This window comes from Bos mutus, chromosome 7 (assembly GCF_027580195.1).
Source record: "Bos mutus isolate GX-2022 chromosome 7, NWIPB_WYAK_1.1, whole genome shotgun sequence".
Taxonomy (NCBI): domain Eukaryota; kingdom Metazoa; phylum Chordata; class Mammalia; order Artiodactyla; family Bovidae; genus Bos; species Bos mutus.
The window spans coordinates 2,740,778-2,767,658 of NC_091623.1; the positions used below are offsets into that span (position 1 = coordinate 2,740,778).

Here is a 26,881-nt window from a genome sequence, read left to right on the forward strand (position 1 = left end):
CACCACCCCTCCCTGTTCCCTCTCTCTCTCCCTTCCCCTCTCCCTCCCTCTCTCCTCTTCCTGCCTGGCCAGGATGGCAAACCACAGTCAGAGAAGCCCTGGGCAAGGCTGGTCTGTGGTATCTCCACTGGTTCTGCCAATGATTCCACCAGCTGTGCTGGTTTGAATTAGAAGGGGAGAAGTAAAACTGTCACTATTTGCAGATGACATTGTACTATGTGTAGAAAACCTTAAAGTCTCCATCAAAAAACTGTTAGAACTAATAAATAAATTCAGTAAATTTTAGCATACAAAATTAATATATAACAATCTGTTGCCTTTCTATATACTAATAACAAACTGTCTGAAAGAGAAATTAAGAAAATAACTCCTTTACACTTGCATCAAAAAGAATAAAATACTCTTAAAAATATAAAACATTGATGAAGGAAATTGAAAATGATACAAAGAAATGAACAGATATCCCATGCTCTTGGGTTGGAAGAATTAGTATTGTCAAAATGTCCATATAACCCAAAGCAATCTACAGATTTAATACAATGCCTATCAAAATATCCATGACACTTTTCACAGAACTAGAACAAATAATACTAATATTTATATAGAGCCATGAAAGACTTTGAATTGCCAAAGAAATCTTGAGAAAAAAAGAACAAAGTTGGAGATATTATGCTACCTGACTTCAAACTATACTACAAAGTTACAGCAATCAAAATATTATGATACTGACACAAAAACAGACATATAGATCAATAGAACAAAATAGAGAACTCAGAAATAACCAATAACAAGGGAAGCAATAATATACAGTGGAGAAAAGACAGTCTCTTCAATAAGTGGTTCTGGGAAAATGGGAGAGCTACATGTAAAAGAAGAAAATCAGAACATTTTCTCACACCATATACCAAAAAAATAAAAACAAACTCTCAGTATGTAAATGTAAGTCCTAAATGTAAGTCCTGAAACCATAAAACTCCTAGAAGAGAACACAGGCAGAACACTTTTTGACATAAATCATAGCAATATTTTTTTAATTAGTCTCCTAAGGCAAACATCAAGGCTGTATATTGTCACCCTGCTTATTTAACTTATATGCAGAGGACATCATGAGAAACGCTGGGATGGAAGAAGCACAAGCTGGAATCAAGATTGCCAGGAGAAATATCAATAACCTCAGATATGCAGATGACACCACCCTTATGGCAGAAAGTGAAGAGGAACTAAAAAGCCTCTTGATGAAAGTGAAAGAGGAGAGTGAAAAAGTTGGCTTAAAGCTCAACATTCAGAAAACGAAGATCATGGCATCCGGTCCCATCACTTCATGGGAAATAGATGAGGAAACAGTGGAAACAGTGTCAGACTTTATTTTGGGGGGCTCCAAAATCACTGCAGATGGTGACTGCAGCCATGAAATTAAAAGATGCTTACTCCTTGGAAGGAAAGTTATGACCAACCTAGATAGCATATTCAAAAGCAGAGACATTACTTTGCCAACAAAGGTCCGTCTAGTCAAGGCTATGGTTTTTCCAGTGGTCATGTATGGATGTGAGAGTTGGACTGTGAAGAAAGCTGAGCTCTGAAGAATTGATGCTTTTGAACTGTGGTGTTGGAGAAGACTCTTGAGAGTCCCTTGGACTGCAAGGAGATCCAACCAGTCCATTCTAAAGGAGATCAGTCCTGGGTGTTCTTCGGAAGGACTGATGCTAAAGCTGAAACTCCAGTACTTTGGCCACCTCATGCGAAGAGTTGAGTCATTGGAAAAGACTGTGATGCTGGGAGGGATTGGGGGCAGGAGGAGAAGGGGACGACAGAGGATGAGATGGCTGGATGGCATCACTGACTCGATGGACGTGAGTCTGAGTGAACTCCGGGAGTTGGTGATGGACAGGGAGGCCTGGCGTGCTGCGATTCATGGGGTCACAAAGAGTCCGACACGACTGAGCGACTAAACTGAACTGAACTGAAGGCAAACGCAAAAGGCAATGGCACCCCACTCCAGTACTCTTGCCTGGAAAACCCCATGGACGGAGGAGCCTGGTAGGCTGCAGTCCATGGGGTCGCTAAGACTCGGACACGACTGAGTGACTTTACTTTCACTTTTCACTTTCATGCTTTGGAGAAGAAAATAGCAACCCACTCCAGTGTTCTTGCCTGGAGAATCCCAGGGACCGGGGAGCCTGGTGGGCTGCTGTCTATGGGGTCACACAGAGTCGGACAGGACTGAAACGACTTAGCAGCAGCAGCAGAAGCCTAAGGCAAAAGAAACAAAAGCAATAATAAACAAATAAGATCTAATTAAACTTAAAAGCTTTTGTACAACAAAGGAAACCATCAACAAAATGAAAAGACAACCTATTGAATGGGAGAAAATATTTGCAAATTATATGACCAATAAAGGGCTGATATTCAAAACCTATAAATAACTCAATATCAAAAAATCAAACCAGCTAATTTTTTAAATGGGCAGAAGACTTGAATAGACATTTTTTTCAAAGAAGATATACAAATGGCCAACAGACACATGAAAAAATGCTCAACATCATTAATCATCAGAGAAATGCAAATGAAAACCAGAATGAGATAGCACCTCATACCAGTCAAAATGTGTATTATCAAAAAGTCTACAAATAACAAATATTGGCAAGAATGTGGAAGAAGAGGAATTCTCATACACTATTGGTGGGAATGTAAATTGTAAATTAGTGCAGCCACTAATGTATGTAGTACAGCATTTCCTCAAAGAACTAAAAATAGAGCTACTGTATGATTCAGCAATTTCACTTCTGAGTATATATCCAAAGAAAATGAAAACAGTAATTTGAAAAGATATATGCATCTCAATGTTTATTGATATATGCAGGATTATTTACAATAACCAAGATATGAAAGCAACCTAAGTGTCCATCAACATATGAATGGATATATACAACATCTTATATACCATATATATATACTGCATATATATATATACGTATATATGCAATGAAATATTACTAGACATAAAAAATAGTGAAATTCTGCATTTGCAAAAATGTGGACAGACCTAAAGTATATTATGCTTAGTAAGATAAGACAAATACTATATTTGATATATGTTATCACTTATATGTAAAATCTAAAATATAAAATAAATGAACGAATATAACAAAATAGAAACAGACTCACAGATACAGAGAACAAGTCAGTAGTTCCAGTGGGGAGAAGGAGGGGAAGGAGCCAGATAGTGGTATGGGATTAAGAGACATAAACTGCTATGTATAAAATAAATAAGCAACAAGGGTATATTATACAGCACAGAGAATGTAGTCATGATTTCATAATAATTTTAAAAGGATTATAATTTATTAAAATACTGAAACTAATATAGTATTGTAAATCAACTATAATGTTTTTAAACATTTCTAAAGAAAGAAACAAATTATGCTGGTCTGTGATTCTGTCGAATGTATTGGGCTGCTTCTGCATCACCCGTAAGAACTACTGAAGAATTGTCCCTGTTGACCCTGTCACCACCACAACCCACCACGTTCAGTGGTTTCCTGCCAACACAGAAAACAAGGGAAAAGAGAGAGAGAGAAAGAGAGAGAGAGACTCCTGATATAGTCATAAAGCATAATAACAGAGAATTATGCCCTTAGATTTTAAAAGTCACTAGATCACAGAACCTGATCCCCAGAAAGAGTGTGTGTGTGTGTGTGTGACAATTGAAGCTACGATAAGTATCTTTTTTGGTGGGGGAGCCATATGCTTAACAGATTTTTTATGTATTTAAAAAAAAATTTTTTTTAATTGGAGGAAAATTGCTTTACAATGTTGTGTTGGTTTCTGCCATACAACAGTGCAAATCAGCCATAATTATACATATATACTCTCCCTCTTGGGCCCCCTACCCTCCCACATTGCACCTTCTAAGTCATCACAGAGCACCAGGCTGGCTTCCCTGTGTTATATAGCAGCTTCTCACCAGCTATCTAGTTTTCACCTGATGGTGTATATATATATTGATGCTACTTTCTCCATTCATTCCACTCTCTCCTTTCCCAACTGTGTCTACAAGTCCATTCTCTACTTCTGCATCTTCATCCCTTCCCTGCAAATAGGTTCATCAATACCATTTTTCTAGATTCGATATATATGAGTTAATATACAATATTTGTTTTTCTCTTTCTGATTTACTTCACTCTGTATAACAGGCTCTAAGTTCATCCACCTCACTAGAACTGACTCAAATTCAGTCTTTCTATGCCTGACTAATATTCCATTGTATATATGTACTACATCTTCTGTATCCATTTACCTATAGATGGACATCTAGGTTGCTTCCATGTCCTGGCTATTGTAAATAAAGCTGCAATGAACTTTGGGGTATGTGTGTCTATTAGAATTGTGGCTTTCTCAGGGTATGTGCCCAATAGTAGAATTACTGGGTCATATGGTAGATTTCATTGGAAAAGACTCTGATGCTGGGAGGGATTGGGGGCAGGAGGAGAAGGGGACGACAGAGGATGAAATGGCTGGATGGCATCACTGACTCGATGGACGTGAGTCTGAGTGAACTCTGGGAGTTAGTGATGGACAGGGAGGCCTGGTGTGCTGCGATTCATGGGGTCGCAAAGAGTCGGACACAACTGAGCGACTGATCTGATCTGATCTGATGGTAGATTTATTCCTAGCTTTTAAAGGAATATCCATACTGTTCTCCATAATGGCTGTATCAGTTTACATTCCCACCATCTGATAAGCATCTAATTATCAATTATACTCAGCAAATTATGCCTCTGACTTACATTTGTAACCTAGGGGTTAAATCAAGAATATAGACATTAGAGGCTGTTAGCACGTTAAACATATGTTTATATATTCCAACAAGGTGATTTTTAAATATTTTATTATAATTTTTATTACTAATTATTGACCATTTGCAAGATGCCAGTCACTATCTAAGGATTTTATATGTTACCTCATTTAATCTTTAAAACATTCTATGACATTATCCTGGCAGTATTGACTGCTCCTTTTGCTTGGGAGTTTTCTCACTATCTGATGTTAGTATCAGTGAATAGAAGCTAAGCTAGAGACTTGGGAGAGAATCTCTCACTGAGAGATGGGCAACAACAATGACAACAAAAAAGTCCAGAACCTCAAAGCATTTATAATTTAGAAGGAAAAAATAAGACAGGTGTCCAATCAAATCAAACATTATGTGCTGGATGGATCATAAAAATAATATTCAAATGTTAAATGGTTTTCTAGGCAAACTGTCAGGCTCTTCTTTCCTTCATTCCATTCTGGATCCTTATGTGCTCTGAAGTAAATACCTACAAGGCTCCTTACTAAAAACTGTCCCTCTCTTATCCATATGGTCTCCATGGGTGCCATCCCATAAAAATGTGATGCCCTTTCCCTGGCCAGTGTTGATGATTCAGGGCTGGTCGCCTACCAAAGCCTATCCAATGACAGAAGCCATTGCCTAGTGACAGCTGATTGGTTCAGATATAAACCCCGACCCTCAGATTTACCTGAACCCTTCCATGGAAGTTTTGGGACAAGACTGATGTAAAGGACCCAGGCTTTTTGTGGCTGCCCACATGCTAAGGTATAAAAACTGGGACTTTTTGTGGCCTTGTTTCTCATCTTGTTAATCACAGGAAGAGGGTTTCATCCTGTGGAAAGAAACAAAGATGAAATAAGGTATGTGAGGAGTTATTCAAAGGGTCTTGAACCCTGAGTCCAATTGCTCCTGAAGCACAGATACATGCCAGGTTCTAAATTGCTTATGATACTCAACTAACACAGTAAATTGCTGTTTTCACTTAATCCACTTGGAACTAGTTTTCTAGAGGGTCCTTACAAGTACATGGTCCTGGTAGGTCTCACGTCTCTGGTTCCAGTTTAAGTCCACCCAGCCAGATTTGGTCACTGCCTGATTCCTGCATTTAGACCTTCCTGGATGTGAGCATTGACCTACCTTTCAACTTGATGTCTTTGTTCTCTCAGTTGGGGCTTCCCCACCCTCATCCCATTCTGCAGAACTCCATCTTGAATCTCCTGCGAAGACAGGGGAATTGTTCTTTGGACAGGTTCCAAAGAAACTGTGACACCCAGGGGCAGCTGTGGACAGTGCCGAAGCTGTGTCGGATGGCGCCAGAGCTGCTGTGGGAGAATTTGAGGAAGGAGCAAGCGGATCCAGCTACAAGGGCCAGGGAGGTCCACAGGGATTTAGCTAACCCTCCAAGGCTGGTGGGACTCTAATCAGTGGAGAGGACTGGGATTAAGTGGAAGGAAACTTGAAATGAATACTTCAAGCAGAAGGAACAAAATAAGCCAAACTGTTTGTGAGGAAATGGGTAAGTCCAGCTTTAGTGGATCTAAGTAAAAAAGCCTTCCATCCTGATTCCTATATTATTCAGTAGATTTGACTCCAATTGACTTCATCCTTTCAAAAAATTTTTGCAGGGGGAGGGAGACAGTTGATTACAGGCCTGCTGTTTGGGAAAAAAAAAAAAGAATACCTTCAGAAAATATGGAAAATTATGAAATCACCTATAATCTTTCTACCTATTCAGATACAATCTCAACTAATATTTGTCTATCTGCTTATTACCTCTTTTTAAAGCATCTAAACATTTATATAAAAGTAGATTTGAGCCATTTATACAGTGTGGCATCCCAGTTTTTTTCACTTTCAATATTTTATGAGCAAAATGTCATTAAATATACACAACATGATTCTACATTATTGTCATTAAAAGGCCTCATGGCATTCTCTGTGTGGGCTTATAGTAATGTCTTAACCAGTTCCCCCTTGGCAGACATTTAAGCTGCTTCCAATCAGGTTGCGAGTATGCGTGTGTGTGTCTTTGCTTTTATATAAAAAACCATGATGACAGATCTTTACACATTTGTTTGCTTGTTTTAGTAAGATAAATTTCAACAAGTGGGATTGCTGTGTTAAAGGACTTTCATATTTTCAAGTCCTTTGATATATATTGTCAAATGCCCCTTAGCAATGTGCCAGGTTACATGCCCACCATCACTGTATGAAACAATTTTCCTCACCCTTTACAGACTTTCTAGACTCAGTTTTATTCTTTACTGTCTGTCCAGTAGATAAAATCCAGATATCATGGTTATACAATTTCAGTTCAGTTCAGTTCAGTTGCTCAGTTGTGTCCGACTCTTTGAGATCCTATGAACTGCAGCACGCCAGGCCTCCCTGTCTATCACCAACTCCCGGAGTTTACCCAAACTCATGTCCATTGAGTCGGTGATGCCATCCAACCATCTCATCCTCTGTTGACCCCTTCTCCTCCTGTCCTCAACCTTTCCCAGCATCAGGATCTTTTCAAATGAGTCAGTTCTTCACATCAGGTGGCCAAAGTATTGGAGTTCAGCTTCAACAACAGTCCTTCCAATGAACACCCAGGACTGATCTCCTTTAGGATGGACTGGTTGGATTTCCTTGCAGTCCAAGGGACTCTCAAGAGTCTTCTCCAACACCACAGTTCAAAAGCATCAGTTCTTCAATGCTCAGCTTTCTTTATAGTCCAATTCTCACATCTATATATGACTACTGAAAAAACCACAGCCTTGACTAGACGGACCTTTGTTGACAAAGTAACATCTCTGCTTTTTAATATACTGTCTAGGTTGGTCATAACTTTCCTTCCAAAGAGTAAGCATCTTTTAATTTCATGGCTGCAATCACCATCTGCAGTGATTTTGGAGCCCAGAAAAATAAAGTCAGCCACTGTTTCCACTGTTTCCCCATCTATTTCCCATGAAGTGATGGGATGCCATGATCTTAGTTTTTCTGAATGTTGAGCTTTAAGCCAACTTTTTCACTCTTCTCTTTCAATTTCATCAAGAGGCTTTTTAGTTCTTCTTCACTTTCTGCCATAAGGGTGGTGTCATCTGCATATCTGAGGTTATTGATATTTCTCCTGGCAATCTTGATTCCAGCCTATGCTTCTTCCAGCCCAGCGTTTCTCATGATGTCCTCTGCATATAAGTTAAATAAGCAGGGTGACAATACACTGCCTTGACGTGCTCCTTTTCCTATTTGGAACCAGCCTATTGTTCCATGTCCAGTTCTAATTTTTGCTTCCTAACCTGCATATAGGTTTCTCAAGAGGCAGGTCAAGTGGTCTGGTATTCCCATCTCTTTCAGAATTTTCCACAGTTTATTGTGATCCACACAGTCAAAGGCTTTGGCATAGTCAATAAAGCAGAAACAGATGTTTTTCTGGAAATATCTTGCTTTTTCAATGATCCAGTGGATGTTGGCAATGTGATCTCTGGTTCTTCTGCCTTTTCTAAAACCAGCTTGAATATCTGGAAGTTCATGGTTCACATACTGCTGAAGCCTGGCTTGGAGAATTTTGAGCATTACTTTACTAAAGTGTGAGATGAGTACAGTTGTACGGTAGTTTGAGCATTCTTTGGCATTGCCTTTCTTTGGGATTGGAATGAAAACTGACCTTTTCCAGTCCTGTGGCCACTGCTGAGTTTTCCAGGTTTGCTGGCATACTGAGTGCAGCACTTTCACAGCATCATCTTTTAGGACTTGAAATTAGCTCATCTGAAATTCCATCACCTCCCCTAGCTTAGTTCGTAGTGATGCTTCCTAAAGCCCACTTGACTTCACATTCCAGGATATCTGGCTCTAGGTGAGTGATCACACCACTGTGATTATCTGGGTTGTGAAGATCTATTTTGTATAGTTCTTCTGTGTATTCTTGCCACCTCTTCTTAATATCTTCTGCTTCTGTTAGGTCCATACCATTTCTGTCCTTTATCGAGCCCATCTTTGCATGAAATGTTCCCTTGGGATCTCTAATTTTCTTGAAGAGATCTCTAGTCTTTCCCATTCTATTGTTTTCCTCTATTTCTTTGCATTGATCGCTGCAGAAGGCTTTCTTATCTCTCCTTGCTATTCTTTGGGACTCTGCATTCAGATGCTTATATCTTTCCTTTTCTCCTTTGCTTTTCCCTTCTCTTCTTTTCACAGCTATTTGTAAGGCCTCCTCACACAGCCATTTTGCCTTTTTGCATTTGTTTTTCTTGGGGATGGTCTTGCTCCCTGTCTCCTGTACAGTGTCATGAACATCCATCCATAGTTCATCAGGCACTCTGTCTATAAGATCTAGTCCCTTAAATCTATTTCTCACTTCCACTGTATACAATTTACATGTCCTTTATTAATATACAAATTTTATATGATTATTGATCACTCATGTATTTTATTTATGATTTATACATTCATATCATTTTCACATTTTTATAATGAATGTTACTCACCTTTTTGTGATTGATCAAAAGAATTTTTTAAATATCTAATGTTAATTACCTATTATTTAAACAAGTTGAATGTATGTTCTAAATATATCTTTTGTGATTTAACTTGATAATGTGAGAGGTTTTGCCACATAAGTTTTACATTTTTATTTATAGTCATATTCTTTCTTTTATGGTTTCTGATATTAATGCCATTGCTAAAAAGAATTTCCCTAACCCTAAGAAGCTGAAACTATGCACCTATGCTTTCTTTTAGTATTTTCATGATTTAGATGCTTGCATTCAATCTCTATTTGTGTGGAATTTATATTTATAAATATATATATATTATATTGTAAGGTGAGAAGTAAGGCTCTAACTTTATTTTTTTCCAAATATCCAAAACTGACACCATTTTTGTCAATTTTATCACATATTAATGTCACCTTTATCATATATTAATTTTCATGCATAGTTGATCTTGTTTCAGATGATCTATGCTCTTCCAGTGATCTGCGAGCCTACCCTCTGCCAGTCTCATTATCCAGCATTTGAATCTAGTAGGGCAATTCCCTGGAGAAGGCAATGGCAACCCCCCCAGTACTCTTGCCTGGAAAATCCCATGGACGGAGGAGCCTGGTAGGCTGCAGTCCATGGGGTCACTGGGAGTTGGACATGACTGAGCGACTTCACTTTCACTTTTCACTTTCATGCATTGGAGAAGGAAATGGCAACCCACTCCAGTGTTCTTGCCTGGAGAATCCCAGGGATGGGGGAGCCTGGTGGGCTGCCGTCTATGGGGTCACACAGAGTCGGACACGACTGAAGCGACTTAGCAGCATCAGCAGCAGCAGGGCAATTCCCTCCATGTAGCCTTCCTTTTTTGAAAAAAAAAAAAAAAGGCTATTCTTAAGCATTTATTCTTCCAGAAGTACTTTGGAATCATTTTGTTAAGTTCCTTCCAAATCCCATTGATATTTTGGATGGAATTGCCTTAAATTAATAGATTAAACTGTGGGACATTGACATCTTTACAAGACTTCCAGAAGGATAATAAATCTTTCTGTTTGTTCAAGACCTCTTTCATTCTCCGTACTAAAATTGTGTCATTTTTTCCATTTAGGTCCTGTACATTTCTTGTTAAAGTTATTCCTGGGTGTTACATATTTATTTGCTATTGTGAGTTAAATCTCTTTGGCGTAATACTTTATAGAAAGTTCATGCTGGTATATAGCAAGCCATTGAGAAATACGTATGTATAGATGGAGGTGGAGGTAACAGGTAGAGACTGAGATAGACATTGTTGAACCTGTCTGGTGCAGCAGGAGCTATGGAAGAACTCCTGAGAAAGAGGATGAGAGAGAAATGTCCTGACTTCTCTGTTTCATCCCAACACTTTTCTAAAAGTTTCTTGAGGGGTTTCTTGTTCATCTTGGCTGTCCTCAGCACCTACTGGATGCTAAAAGAATGAAGTGAAGTGAGGTGAAGTGAAGTTGAACCTACTTAAATACAAATGATTGACATGCTGACTCTCTGGAGCCCTGCCACACTTTGACATCCCGCCCTGGTGATGGTTCCCTGTTTCATGTCTTCTCCCTTTGCTTAGTTCAGCATTGTTGATGGCAGAGTCTATGTTTTTTCCATGTTTGTGTTCCCCACATGATCTAACCCAGCCTGGCACAAAGCTCAACCAATGCTCATGTACTCCATGAAGGAGCAGATGTCCTCATCTATAAAGTGGGAGTCTTGAACATCTGCCCTTTGAACAGCCTGTGTGATAGAGTGATTCCTCTTGGTCTCCTAGCTTTGGGGAGGTGAGAAGTGGATTTTCCTTCCTTCTGTGCTGCCTGCATGTGTCTGGTCTCCTCCTGATGAGTCATCTGGAGCCAGACACCATTGCTCTCAGACAGAACATGTCAGGTACTTGCTCAAGAGCAGCGGGGCCATAAATCTATGCTGTGTCCCTGTGGTTACTTAGGGAACCCTGGGGCCCAGCCAGAAAGAGGGGCACTGCAGACAGAGAAGGCTCTGGCCAGTGTCCCAGCCTCCCGGCGACAGCCCAGCCAGCACTTCCCTCTCTCTAGTTTGGAACCAAGGTCCTGTCCCCTGTAGAGGGCAAAGGTGGCCTCCAGCCAAGAGGTTCTGAAATGCACCAAGATCCTCCTACCAGACATTCAGAGAGACAGAAGGGATCAGTTAGCAAAATGACTGTGACAGGAACCAGGGCAGCTGGAATCTGGTTCTGTACTTCATTCCTTCACCATTACACAGGCAAGCATAGGCAGATCCCCCTTCTACTCTCTGCGGGTGTGAAGAGTAAATGAAACATTATATTAAACTGCTTGGCTTAAGTCCTGATCACAGCAAACAATTAACAGAGGCAGTTGTAAATGTCATTATTATTATTTGTACTGAGAGCAGCAATAGTAACTTGTTCTCACTATAATCTCCAAAGTATTTATCCCACTTTAAAGACGAGGAAACTGAGCCCAGAGAGATAAAGTGACTTGCTCAAAGTGCTTCTACTGAGAATCAAAGTCACTGGTTAATAGCCAGCTAGTTACTATAATGCACAGGGATTATTCTACTAAGTCCTAGGGGAAGGAGAGACACTATCATTCAGCTCCATTCAGCTCCAGAGCCAGACAGGTGCCCTCACTGTCGTTGCATGATGGCTGGAATACTTCCAGAACTTACTCTAAATGCTTTGTAGTCTAATTCTCAAATCCCATGAACAAGGAGTCCCTGGGCTCTCATTGGCTCCGATTGGGTCAGAGTGTCCACTTCTAGAGCTGGAAGGGAAGGTCAGCCTAAGCCCAGCAGACAGTAGTGGGCACAAAGGGATGTGGAATGGAGGCTAAGGGCCCAAGCAGGATGTGTGTGTTTATGTGTGGTCTTAAAACATTTGCCAAAATGTTTACAGAGATGCTTTCTCTGGATAGTGGAATAAGAAGTTGATTTCTCTTTTGTTTTCTATCTTTTCCAGAGGTTTACCATAAGCACATAGTTTGATAATTTTTTAAAAGCTGTTTTCATTTAGTGGTTAAATAATGCAAATAATATACAGTTATATTAGATATGTTGAATTTTAAGAGTTTGGGGCTGGATATTTGAAGCCTCAGTCCCAGTTCTGGCTCTGAATGACCATGGTCATGTCACTTGTCTGGCCTCAATTCCACTATCTGTAAATGAGAGAAGGGTCACACAACCTCTGCAGTCTCTTCCAGTTATGATTCTCTCCCCTTCTGTGTACATACAGCAAGTGAAAAGGTGCAGATCAGCTGGGTCCTAGGAGATCTGCCTGAATGTGAAGAGACTCTTGAACAACACAGCTTTGAACTCTATGGATACTCTTACACAGATTTGTTTTCAGTGAATATGTACTATGTAACATAACTACACAATCCCCAATTGATCTGTGGATACAGAAGACCAAGGCTGACTGCAAACCCTTCTGTCTTGACCCCTAAGCTCCTTCTCAGCCCCTCTCCCCACCCGCGTTGTTCTAGAGTCAACCGCTACTTTCTCTAGTTGCCGCAAGCAGGGGCTACTCTTCCTTGTGGTTCATGGGCTTCTCACTGCAGTGGCTTCTCTTGTTGCAGAGAATGAGCTCTAGGGTAAGTGGGCGTCAGCAGTTGTGGCACACGGGCTTCGTTGCTCCCAGGCCTGTGGACATCTACCCAGTGTCCCCTGCATTGGCAGATTCTTAACCACTGGATCACCAGGGAAATTCAGTTTTTTGTTTGTTTGTTTGTAATTTTTTTTTAACTGAAGTAGACTTACTGCATTGTGTTAGTTTCATGTATACAGCAAAGTCATTCAGTTATTCAACTGTATATGTATATATATATTCTTTTTCTGTAATTATTGCTTAATAGAAATCAGTTCTGAATAAAAAATGGGCACATTTATGTAGTTGAGAGAGTTTCTTCAGAAGTTGAACATGCTCCCAGAGCTCCTAAAAGAGTGCCCTCCTCAGTGGAGACCAGTTAGCTGACTCCAGCCCTGAGAAATCTCTCCCTCCCTAAGAGAGAAGAATTAGCATTACTGGCTGGGCCTACTATGTGTCCAGCCTAATACAAAGTATGTTATAGACATCATCTAATTTAAACTCATAATGTTGTTACCATCATTTATTCGACAAGCAACTAAAGTCTCCTGCACCATTATTGAATGCTTGCCTTCCCATGAAGATCCTTGGGAGGAAGAAATGCTCTTTGTTCATCTTCATATGTCCCTCAGACCCTAACACAGGGCTCGATAAACACTTGCTAATCATTAGAAACCTCCTATCACTGCTTTTTGGGCTCCATAGAGGATTATTCCTAATATCAAAGGTTTGACCAGCTCTTAGGTTAAGAGAATGATGATCAGATTAAAAGGGAGGATAAGGAACAACAGATTAGGTGATTATCCACTGTTGACAGGAAGCTGTCACTTTAAAGAGTTGTCCTGCTATGCACAGGGCATTCAGGAAATAGGACATTGGATAGGTAGACTTTGATCAGAAGCAGGTTAGAAAGGTCAGGATTAGGGGTGTCTGGAAGCAATCTGAGAGCACTGGGAATTTTATTTTTATTGAAATACAGTGGCTGTACAATATTATGTTAGTTTCAGGTATGCTCCATAATGATTTGTCATTTACATACATTATGAAATGATCACCACAATAAGGCTAGCAACCATCTGTCCCCAAACAGAGCCATTACTACAGTACTGACCATATTCCTTATGTTGGATATTACATCCCTGTGACTTGTTTATTTTATCACTGGAGATCTGTACCTCTTCATCCCTTTCTCCTATTTTGTCTACCCTGTCATCTCTCTTCATTCTGTTTCTTCTCTATACCTATTAGTCTGTTTTCCTTTTGTTTTGTTTGTTTTTTAGATTCCACATATAAATGAGATCATGCAGTGTCTTTTTCTATCTGATTTATTTCACTGAGCATAATATACTCTAGATCCATCCATGTTGTTACAAATGACAAGATTTCCTTTTCTTATCAGATGAATAATTTTCCACTGGGTGTGTGTTTGTGTGTATACATATATCACATCTTTATCCATTCTATCTATGGGCACTTAAGTTGCTTCTGTATCTTGGCTATTGTAAATAATGCTGCAGTGAACATTGGAGTGCATATATCTTTTCTAATTAGCACTTTTGTTTTCTTTGGGTAAATACCCAGAAGTGCAATTGCTGGATTATATGGCAATTCTATTTTTAATTTTTTATGAAGATCCATACTGTTTTCCATGGTGGCTGCACCAATTCACATTTCTACCAATAGCGCAAGAGGGTTCCCTTTTCTCTACATCCTTGCCAACACTTATTTGTTGTCTTTTTTATGGAAAACAAAAGCAAAAATAAACACATGGGACTATATCAAACTAAAAGCTTTTTACACAGCAAAGAAGACTATCAGTAAAATAAAAAGGCAGCCTACTGAATAGGAAAATATATTGGCAAACAGTCTATCCAGTAAGAGATTAATATCCAAAATATACAAAGAACTAACACAACTCAATATCAAGAAAATAAACAACCCAATTTAAAAATGGGCAGAGGACCTAAATAGATATTCTTCCAAAGAAGACATACAAATGGCCAACAGACACATGAAAAGATGTTCAGGATCACTAATCATCAGAGAAATATGCAAATCAAAACCACAGTGAGATATCACCTCACACCTGTCAGAGAGCACTGGGATCTTGGACAAGGGTTAGAGTTGAAAGGAAGGGAAGATTGCAGGAGGAGAGTGGATTTCCAACACAAAATTCACTGGAAAAATAGAAAGAGTAAAGAAAGACAGACAATCAAACAAATCAAACTTCCTTCTACACAATTTTGCCTATAAGAAGCTCTGGTTTTAGGGATGGGATTAGATGTTGGGATCAAAAAAGTGGGTCAAAAACAAGAACAAAAAAAAATGTCTAGAGAAAGTCCATTGAAGGACAAAAGTTTCACAAATTTTCCCTTATTTTGTGTTTCAGTTAAGTCTGAAATCAACCTGCCCTTTTCATCCACTCATTCATTCCATTACTCACCTAATAAATATTTATTGAGCACATAGAATCCATCAGACAGTGTACTGGCTCCTCAGATGAGCAAAAAGAAACAATGTGCCTGCTCTCATTGAGTCTGAAATCTAGAGAGAGAGGCAGATATTGATCCAATAATCACATGAAGGTGTGAGTATAAAACACAAACCAGGTGGAATGCCATGAAGGAGAGAGATGTGGTTTTCTGAGAGCAGAGAAAAAAGGAACCTCACCTAAACTGGGGTGGGGAGGGGAAAGACAATCTTCCCGGAGGAATTGACCCCTGACTTGAGATGTGAAGAACCATGGGCCCCTGGCAAGGAACAAACCACAGCAAGTGGAGTCATTTTTAATGGGTCTAGCCAAAGCAAAACTAGTAGTACTGGTATGCAGACAATCTAAGGTTAAGACCTACACCTTCCAAGAACCCACCTATGAGACATTCAGCAAAGTCATTTGTACTTTCTGGGCCTCCATTTGATGATCTGTAAAATGGGAATGATGGACTAAAATGACATTTCTCAAAATGTGGTCTGCTGATCTTCTGCAGCAGAAGACACATGAAAAATGGGTTACTTGTGAAAAATATAAATTCCTGGACCTCACTTCATACCTACTGGATCAAAGTATCTTGGGCTACAATTCTTGTACCTCCTCATATCTAGAAAAGAACTAAAATTCTTCATGCTGATGTCTGCTCCTTGTGACTAACAGAAACCTTTTGCAAAAAAATATGTGCTTGATTGTATGTACTCCCCCTTCACCAAAATCATATATGTACTGACCTTCCCTTCTACCTCTTTGGAGCTATTTCTCAGAGCTGTCTGAAATGCTGTCTTCCTAAATAAAATTTAACTCACAACTCAAAAAAAAAAATTACATATATATATATACATATATATATATATATGTTGCTAGGTCCCAAGATCTGCATTTTAAGGCTACTCTAGGTGGCTCTTATGCTCAATAAAGTTTGAGCATCTGGGTAGGCAAACTTTTACCTGCTAAGTGGCTCTTTATTTCTTTCTAAATTCCCAGGTTCCCAATGGAGCAGCACCAAGAAGAGGTAAAGTGGGCAATCCTCCAGACTGAGAGAAGGAACCTACTAAAGTTTTCAGGTGACAACAAAAGATCTGAGCTTTTATACCTGGAGTTGGTCCAGTTGTTTTAGGGACAAGTTCCCCAGACTGACTTGAGAGAAAACAGCTCTAGACTGATTTTTTTTTTTTTAAGGTTTATGAGTGTTTTGTTAATATTTATTTTTGTTTATTTATTTATTTGGCTCTGCTGGATCTTATTTGCAGCACATGAGACCTTTGATCTTTGTTGCAGTGTATGGTATCTTTAGATGAGGCATGTGGGATCTAGTTCCCTGACCATGGATAGAACCAGGGCCCCCTGCAATGGGAATGCAAAATTTTAGCCACAGGACCACCAGGGAAGTCCCTGAATTTTTTTTTTTTTTTTTCTTTTTACCTTCCACTCCACTCCTGGGATTCACTTGAAAGTATATATTTACTGAAGTCTGTTCCCTGCCCTTTTCCCTCCCTTCTTCTTTCCCTTCTCATGACTCTGGTTCTCTGCAGTTTTGGGAGCCAGTGGAATTTCACATAGGTCTCCCCTTCCTTTCCTGCCTTTCTAGGGCATGATTGGTCACCTCTGATGTGAGCTGCCCTGCCGGCTGGGCCAAGCTGTTTCCCTTTCCCTCTGCACAGCAAGCTCATAGAACCCACCACCCACATACCCCACCCCACCCCTAAGGCACCAACACCCATACTGGTGGTCTCCAACCTCATTTTGAGTCTCTGTGTGAAGAAATATTTCCAGCAGGTCCTGAGCTCTCTAGGTGTAGTAGAGCCAGTCTCACAAGTTGCCTTTCAAAGGCCAGGTATATTATTTCCACCTACTGGCCAAAATACTTGTATTAAAATGAAATAGTGCATATAAAGCACATAACTCCAGCCTAGCACACAGAAAACTCTCAACAAATGTTAGTGTCCTTTATATTTATGTTATTTTTCCAGCCACTGTTTGTTTAGGGGTATTTATAAGGGAAGAAAAAAGAAATCAGCTATATCAACTGGCAAGTAAGAGGTTGAAAGTATCAGCGAGAGATCAACTAGGAAGATCTGTACCTACATGTTCCAGATACTGAGAATCCTGTTGTATGTTTTTAAGATATACAGAACATCAACAATAACTAGCTGAGAGCTTTCTATGACCAGGCAAAGTTTCATTTAATCCTCATAGGAGTTATTAAAATCCACATTTTACAAATAAACAGAAGCTTAACTAAACAAAGTCCCGAAGTGACAAAGCTAGGAAATGGCAGCAACTTGAATTTAATCCGATGTTTAATAAGCTACTTCCTTAGGTCTAAATGATATCTCTCATGCTGTCTTAGGAGGCTATATCTGCTCTCTCTGTCTCTCTCTCTGAGATAGATAGACAACAGTTGATTTCCATCATAAGATTAATAACTTTTGCAGTCCTTAAAGGCAATTTTTAAATCAGGTCCCCTACGCTTCTTCTTGGAAGAAGTAAGGCTCAAGCCTGATACAAGCTCTTACCCTCACTTGAGGTTCCCAGGGAGGGGTTAGCAGGAAAGATGCAGTCCTCAGATCTCACCCAGAGGAGGACCCACATTGTGTGGTAGCACACAGATCAGAACAAATTCTGTCTCTCTGACCAAGGTCTCTGACCTGCTGAGATACCCAGAAATTCCTGTCACTTTATCTGTGAGGTCAGCCTACAGTCAAACTCAGGTTATCTGAGAGGTGAAAAGGGCCACCTTTAAGTCAAACCATATCTGTTCTAATCCCATCTCTGAATAATCTTGAGCAAATTAATAAATCACTCTTATCCTCAGTTTCCTCACCTGTGAATTAGAGCCAATAGTGTCTTCTACAAAAGTGTTGTTTGCAGGGTTAAATAAGATGATGCCTGTGAATTAGCCTGACACAGGCTTGATGCATAACTATACTCATAGTTAATTAACATAGGGCTATTGGAAGAGGGCAATGCTTATGTCTAAACAGATAGTACTCTAAAGAATTAGGGAGATATTTGGAAGCTTTTTCAAGAACTTGTAATTCATACCATGCCCTAACTGCTCTGTGCTATGTGCTCAGTCGCTTAGTCATGTCCAGCTCTTCGCGACCCTATGGACTGTAGCCTGACAGGCTCCTCTGTCCATGGGGATTCTCCAGGCAAGAATACTGGAGTGGGTTGCCATGCCATCCTCCAGGGGATCTTCCCAACCCAGGGGTCAAACCCAGGTCTTCCGCATTGCAGGTGGATTCTTTACTACTGTCTGAGCCACCAGGGAACCCCCTATCTAGAAGTTTCTACAAATTCTTCCACATACCCTATCCCCGAGCACTTACCAGGGCAGTCCCACAAAAGGCAGAAAACCAATGCTCCTCCTCCTTCTCCCTTCATCTTTTCATGACTCCCAAGGCAACCTTCCAAATCTGTGGGTCTGGCGTCCAGTAAACAGTAAAGAAACGCTGGGCATTTCCTGTCCCAGCGTTCCTCAGGACACGATCGAGATGGGCAAAGCCAACTGCCTCTTTCTCACAGGCCTCCCTCCTCCACCATGTCCACGGGGCCTGACGTGATCTCACACACATTTCCCAAACATGTCCACCCCGATCCCTGGGTCCTGCCCAGTCACCTCTGCCAAAGAAGCCAGAGATCACTCTATGACATCACTTCCTTGCCTTGCTCCCTAGGGCCCGGTCTGTCTACTCCAAAGCTTGGCTCTAACACTTTGTCCAGATACAATTTTTAGATGCCCCCAAGGAAAAAGGTTCCCACCACTTCTTTTAGACCTTTCTGAACTTGGTGGTCACCACAAGTGAAAATCCCCCAAAAGAGGTTTGATGGTTTGGTTCAAAGAACCCAAAAGAGGAAGAAGAGGAAATCAGAGAAACACGAGACCTATGTCAAATATTTATGTGTTTCCTTATTTAACTCACATTACTGTTCAATGTCAGGCACAATTCTCTCTACATCCTCAGATGCACATTCCCATTATCCATCTTACACTGTGAACTCCAGGAGGACAAAGAAGGCTAGCGTCCATTTACTTTATTCTATGCAATTTCTCCTCCACAATCAATGGTAAAACACTGAATTCGTTCTGTTGCTCAAGAGTAGTAGAGGTTACACCAAGATAAAGTTAGAAGGAGCAAACAAAAATAAGAAGCAACAGGGTGGCGATCAATTGATCAAGGGGCCCTGCCAAGAATTTGTCACTGAAGGAGCCCCTACTAGGGATTCAGAAAAAGTGTGGAGTAAAGCAACGTGTCCACTGCTTTCAGTAGATTCTCAATAAGGTCTAGAACCCAAAAAGATAAAGAACTGGGAAGGGATATCACTTTTTCTTTTGAAATTTGGACAGAGGGCAAGGAATAAGATTAATACATATAAAATTGTGGGTGTGCTAAGTGGCTTCAGTCATGTCCAACTCTGTAGGACCCTATGGACTGCAGCCTGCCAGGCTCTTCTGCCCATGTGATTCTCCAGGCAAGAATACTGGAGTGAGTTGCTGTGCCCTCTTCCAGCAGATCTTCCTGACCCAAGGATCGAACCTGTGTTTCTTACGTCTCCTGCACTGGCAGGAGAATTCTTTATTACTAGCACCACTGGGAAGCTCGATATTACAGAGGACATCAATATAATAGTAGTGCTGTTTTTGGATGAGTGTTTTTTATGAGCCAAGTCCCAGGCTAAATCATTACAGACTAGAGTTGCTTTACTTCTTGCAACCACCTATGTTGCTGTGCATTATCTCAAGAAATAGAAAGCATTATTCCCAAGTCTCAAATGAAAAAACTAAGGCTGAAAGAGTTTATGTAGCTTGCCCAAGGTCACACATCTTGTCAACCAAAGCTAGGATTCAAACTCTGAGTCCATGCCAAGCTGCAGGAATTGATGACCTCAGTGGCATAAAAAGCCCTGGGGGAGGAGTCAAACCATCAGGCTATGGAGCCTGGTTCTGCCCTAGGTAAATCCCTCTCCCTTTCTGGACTTTTGTATCCCTGCATGTAAAATAAGAGAGTGAGATTAAATAAACAAACATTTGATGCAACAGTGTTTACAAAGTATGCAACAGTGTTTACAAAGTATGCAACAGATATTTTCTGTAATGGGTCAGAGAGCAGATATTTTAGGTTTTGCAAGACAGCCTGTCTCTGTTACAGCTCCATAACTCTGTCATGGTACCGTGAAAGCACCCAGAGACATACCCAAGTGAACAGGCATGGCTGTGTTCCATAAAACTTTATGTACAAAAATAGGTACAAGGCTAGATTTGGTCCATGGGATTATACTTTGCTGCCCCTGGGCCAGATGATCCGTAGGGTCCTTCTGAGTCTGACATTTCAGAAGTCTGGGTCCTGATTGTAGCAGTGGAGCCCAAAGGGACCAATGCCTTGAAAAGTCAGCTGTACAGAGCTTGTTGCCATAACTTTTGTTTTGTCATGTTTGACAATGTCAACAAGTGTGGTTAGAAAGTAAATCCTGGGGATTCCTGGTGGTTCAGTGCTGAAGAATCCGCCTGCCAATGCAGGAAACACGAGTTCGATCCCTGGTCTGGGAAGATCCCACATGCCATGGAACAGCTAAGCCTGTGTGCTCCAGCTATTGAGCCTGTTCTCTAGAGCCCAGGAACCGCAACTACTGAACCCACGCCTCCTAGAGCCTGTGCTCTGCGACAAGAGAAGCCACCACAATGAGAAACCTTCACACCGCAACTAGAGAGTAGCTCTCGCTTGCCGCAACTAGAGAAAAGCCCCCGCAGCAATGAAGACCCAGCACAGCCAAAACTAAATAAATGAAATTATATAGACACACACCCACATTAAAAAAGAAAGAAAGCAAACCCATTGCTCAGGGGGAAAAAAAAAGAAGTAAATCCTGGCAGTGGCAACACAAAGCAGCTCAGACGAGATTTAGCTCCAGCAAAATCTCCATTGACACCTGATGTGGACAACTATTAATACATCTGTCTTGTGAAGAGCACGGTGCAAACACAGCTGTGTGCCCGCTTTTAAACCAGACTGCAACCCAAAGACCATTTCTTGAGAAATGTGGGGGCCGCCACAGATTTCTGAACAAAGTGATGGGCAAAGCCCATGGATGATAATGGCACAACCAGAATCTCTCAAGAAAACGGCAGGCACTCCCCTTCGCCTCTGCAGCCCTGTGAGCTAGTGTTGGTGATCCTTTTACCTTGTCCCAACAGGAGAAGCTGCTAGGGCATAGGGCATAAGGAAGAAAGGACACATTCTTGGTTCCAGACTCAATAGGCTTTTCACACCCTGTGCTTTGACCCCCTTAAACCCCACCACCCCTCCCAGTTCAGGGCTCCTGGGCTCTCCAGGACCATGTGATGTGATTTTAGCCCCTGGTGACTTGGCAATTAATCTTCACCAGCTTACTGCAAAGGGCTGCTCTGAGCTCTCTCTCTCTCTCACTCTCTCACTCGCTTACCAGGAGACTCGGTGCAACTACAATATTTGGGCTGGGGAAATCGTTGCTCACCAAAGACTGACAAACTATAATCACCAGAGAGAAAAGCAAGTTTGCCCCGAGGGAGCTGAAATCCCTCACTCCTGGGAGCCTCTGACCTGCTGTCTTTGGAGGCAGAGGATGCCTCGACTGCAGCCAGTGTCTCCTGCTCAGAAGAAAGGGTGCTTCTCCTCTCCCTCCTGGACCACAGCAGGGACAGAAATCCTCCTTCAGGTCCCCAGAGACCCTAGCGTACCTCATGAAGCAGAGGCCTCACACCTCCCAATTCTTTTTTCATTTTAAGTTTCATTTACTGGGTACTCTGTATACCAGCTGTACCACCTGCCAGCTGTCGCCTTGGGCAACCACTCTGAGACTGGGTTTGTTCATCTCTACAATGTCAATAATAACAGCATCTATAATATTATTATCAGAATTAAACCAGAAAATGTACATAAGGCATTTGGGGCACAATGTCTACTCTAGCACGTGGTAAGCACTAAACTCCTGGCTGATAGACTATTACACTGTGCTAGGCACTACACACAGTATCACATTTAATCCCCACCTCAGTCCTCTGAGATAGGCACTATTATGATCTTCATGTCACAAATGAGGAAACCACAGCTCAGACTGGTTAAGTGACTTGTCCAAGGACACACAACTAATAAATTAACAGGCCTGGGACATAAACCCTGGTCTGTTTGGTGCCAGTGTTCAGATTCTTAGTTACTTTACTAGCCTGCCCAAGGTTGCATTAGCAGCTACTAAATAAAGGAAGCAGGATTAGTCACCAAGTTGGCTCTTAGATCTTCAGCAGACTGAGTGCTGGCCTGGGAGGCAAGAAAGCCTGACCTATGGAGTTCCTCTACAGAACCTTTTCACCCAGACAGCTCTGCCATGCCGTCCCTTGCCTGACCTCTGCCTCACTCAGGAACCTGATCACATTGTATCTTCTACTGTAATTTCCTTCAGGGCTAACACTGAACCTTCTGCTCCCTTTTTTTTTTTTTTAAATCTCAATCTGATGCAGAGAGAAGGATGCAAGCTTTGGAGCCAGATAATAATGCTTTGAATACTCATGCTGCTTATTCATTGAATGGGTTTGGCCATGTCACAGGACCTCTCTGAACCTCAGTTTCCTCATATGTAAAATGGGGATATTTCCTACCTTGCATTGTTGTAAAGATTTGAGTAAGTGCACACAGAGTACCTAAAACAGTGCCTGCCACAGAGTAGGTCCTCTCTGAAGGGTGCTTTACCATCATCATCATCTCCTAAGGCACTTAGCTCAGTCTAGTTTATTACTTGCTTGATTTACCCACAGTGCCTAGCATGGTGCCTTACACAGAGTAGATGCTCCTATGTATGGCTGGCTGAACCAAAAACTGGAGAGAGGTAGAGAGGGAGTACCATGCAAAAGTGCACGACCACAGTTGAGAGGTCTCTTCCCACAGGTCCTCTAAGCAGATCTCTGAATTTCCCACAGCCTTGGTCTCCCCACAGGTCAAACGCAGTGGCATCTTCTCCTAGAGGGCTCACAGAAATGGGAGTTTGCAACATCAGAGGTTTCTAATGTAATCAGATGGATAATGAAAAGGTTCTTCTTCCCTGAGCCTTGAGTGAGTCAGAGCTCTGTGCCTGGCATTGCCCCAGGGAGTACCAAGAAAATGAAATATCCTCATGACACCTAAACAAATGGTCAATTTTGTGGGTCAAATATCAGCCAGAGCGGTTAAGAGGCGTCTCCAGTGAAGGGAGGAAAGGAGCAGCAGATCATGAACACGGTGCTTAGTGGAGTCCTGGTACACGGTTCCTGTTAAGGCTGATACCTGTTTGCCTTATGATGGGATGTGTGTTTTGCTTTTCGTGAAAGATGCTGATAAATGACAACATGTCTGAAATCCACATCCGGACACCTAAATCAAGACATAAGTTCTCAATTAGGTAACAAACTATCTGCTTTTGTAACAAGTATAAACCAACTCTTTATCTCATACTTGCTCTTTTGTCCCCCCCCCTGGCCTTTTGCCACTGTAGAAAAATGTCAGATAGGCTAAGTTTTCACACTGCAGCTGGTTACTGTGATTATGTAGACACAGTCTCTATAAATTCAGTGTGTGTTGCTGGCTGTTCAATAGCTGGTAAAATTAATGCCCAGGGAAGTGGGAAAGGGGCCGCCACAATCAAAATGTGGACTTCAAACTTGCTCGTCATTTGCCCCACTCTTTCCCTCCCACATCCCTGACTGTGCTAATCGCCAGCTTTCCGCCAACTTACTGGCGTTCTCTTCCTCCTCCCACGCTGCCTTGGGAGTAAACCAGTTCAAGAGAAGCGCCATCATCCTAGACTTGAAGATACATGAAGATGATGAGAGCTTAGCGTATGAGACCCCGCTCCCACCCCCACCATGGATGATGCATGGGAGAAGGGGGCAGCAAGGTTGCTGTCAGAGGCCACTTTATCCAGCAAAGGAAGCTGACCACTGGAAACTAGAAAACCTCAAAAGACCATCTAGCTCAGGCCCTATCTCCAGACATGAGCCATTAGTCATTAGTACATGAGCCACCCAAGACAAAGGACAGTCTCTTCTCTTCACAAGGAACCCTGGCAGAGGCCTGCCTAAGTTGTCCCCATCTCACATCTCACTGTATAAGTCATGAGTAGCTGCCATGTGTGGCTTCCTTCTGCTCTGTGGGCCAGGGAAATGGAGTTTGAGAACCAGCTCTACACCTGAATAGTTATGGGAGTTCACCAACTTCCTCTACCTCCTGGACTACCTCCAAAATGAGAAAATGGGCAAGTGAGGGTTCTGCCAGCTCTGGAAGACCTGAATCACTATAAACCTGTGAATCTCTTATTTTAAAATCTTCAAATACAACTTAAGCCAGTTTAATTGAAATAGAAAAAGTGTTTTCAGGGTTCTCTCAACCACAGATTCCTTAATCTTAGGGAACTCCTTGAAATTCTATATTTTATGCATTTGAGAGTCTGTAAATTTTGGTGGGAGAAGAGTAAATCCTTAGATAGGTGTACACCCCAAAAGAGATTAGGGACCCACCTCTAGGATGAAGAACTGAAGTGTAAATCATCTTGAGTGGTTTCCCGGTTCCCCATCCCTGAACACCAGGCTATAGTGATTATCAAGGGCAGGAAGTAGGAAGATGCAGGATTCTGGATGAGAATAAAGGAAAGCATCGGGCTTTACTTTTCAATCTCCAGCTACCACTACCCATTGCTCTGCTGCATGTCTGCTAGCCATACAACCTCAGAAATGCACTAACTCTCTCTGAATCATGGTTTTCTCAACTTTCAGTGGAGCGTGGTATGTTTCTCTTAAAGGTTGTTGTGAAGAATAAAAGAAATTGAGTAAATGCTTGACTATCCGTGGAAACTCAATAAATGTAAGTTTCTTCCCACAACTAGTGGCTCGGATCCCAAAACTGACTATTTTGAAGATAGCTCCATCTAAAACAATCAATTAACCTTTATCTCAAATGTAAATTGGTATAGTTACTATAGACAACAATAAGGAGGTTCCTCAAAAAATTAAAAATAGAGTTACTATATCACCCAGCAATCCTGCTTCTGGGTATATATCCAAAGCAAATGAAGACAGGATCTCAAAGAGATATCTGTACCCCCATGTTCAATGCAGCATTATTCACAAGAGCCAAGACTTGGAAATAAGTGTCTATCAACTGATGGATGAAGAAGATTGATATATATACACAATAGAGTATTATTCAGCCAAGATAAATAAGAAATCCCACCATTTGCAACAACATGGATAAAACTTGAAGGCATTGTGCTAAGTGAAATAAGTCACACAGAGAAAGGCAGATACTACATGATATCACTTATATATGAATCTTAAAAAAAAAAAAAACTCATAGAAACAGAGTTAAGTGGTGGTTACCATGGGTTGGCAGAGAAGGACCAGGTGGGGAGATGTTGGTCAAAGGATACAAACTTCCAGTTATAAGATGAATAAGTTCTGAGGATCTAATGTACAGTATGGTGATTGTAGTTAGTAATACTATATTATATACTTGAAAGTTATTAACAGAGCAGATTTTAAATGTCTCACCACAAAAAAAGAAATGGTAATTATGTGACATGTTGGAGGTATTAGCTAACACTGTGATAGTAATCATTTTTCAATTTATAAGTGTCTCAAATCAACTTACCTAATGTTATATGTCAGTTATATCTCAATAAAGCTGGGGGTGGGATTCACCCCCTTCTTGCTTCTGGAGGAAAAGCATGACATAGCAGCTAAGGGCTCAACTTTGGGTAGACATGCGTCTGAGTTCAGCTCCCAAATTCTCTGCTTGATGGCCATGTGAACATAGGCAAAGAGTTCAATCTTGCTGCACCTCAGTGTCCCATCTGCAGAATGAAATGGTCATGAGAACAGTCTATCTTTCCTAGTGTTGTGAGAAAATAGGAAAAGTACTTAGCACACTGTCTGGGACTGGAACATATGGATAAATGTTAGCTAACGTGAGGCTCTCCCTCAGCATCCTTAGCCACACCTTCTCTCCTAGGTACCATTCATCCACCTTTGGGAGTGTGTCCCTATAGCTGAATGTCCAACATGGATATCAAGCAGAAAGGGGAAAAAATCAACAAATAATATGGATTCTCCAAGTCCCCTCCCTACCCCCACCCCCACTGCCACCCCCAGATAGCCTACAGTTTGTTGCCATTTCTTTCAGGTCATGACTCAAACATCACTTCAGTAAAATCCTGAGCACCCAGATAAAATTTCAAATGTGCCTCCAAACCATTCCTTTTCCCCAACCTTGCTTTATTTTCTGTTACACCTGTCCACCTAGGGCACATCTCAGAATTTGCCGACTTATTTGTCTGTCTCCTCCCACTAGAATATAAGCTCCCCAAGGACAGAGGGGGTCTTTATCTACTTGGTTCAGTTGCTATACCCACAGCACCTAGAAGAGAACCCAGGGCAGACAGTGGATGCCCGATTAACAATCTGTTTAATGAATGAGTGAATGAGCGAATGAATGAATGACAAA

General features: G+C 41.2%; 1 long non-coding RNA gene across 1 annotated transcript; it reads right to left on the minus strand.

Annotated features, from left to right (window-relative positions):
• Positions 1–271: 271 nt before the first annotated feature.
• On the minus strand, positions 272–18,977 carry LOC138988604 (uncharacterized). The gene is made up of 4 exons (XR_011464875.1): positions 18,710–18,977; positions 5,969–6,048; positions 5,520–5,663; positions 272–2,250 (listed from the first exon to the last, which is right to left on the minus strand). It is a non-coding gene; the product is annotated as an uncharacterized lncRNA (long non-coding RNA).
• Between the last annotated feature and the right edge of the window lie 7,904 nt (positions 18,978–26,881).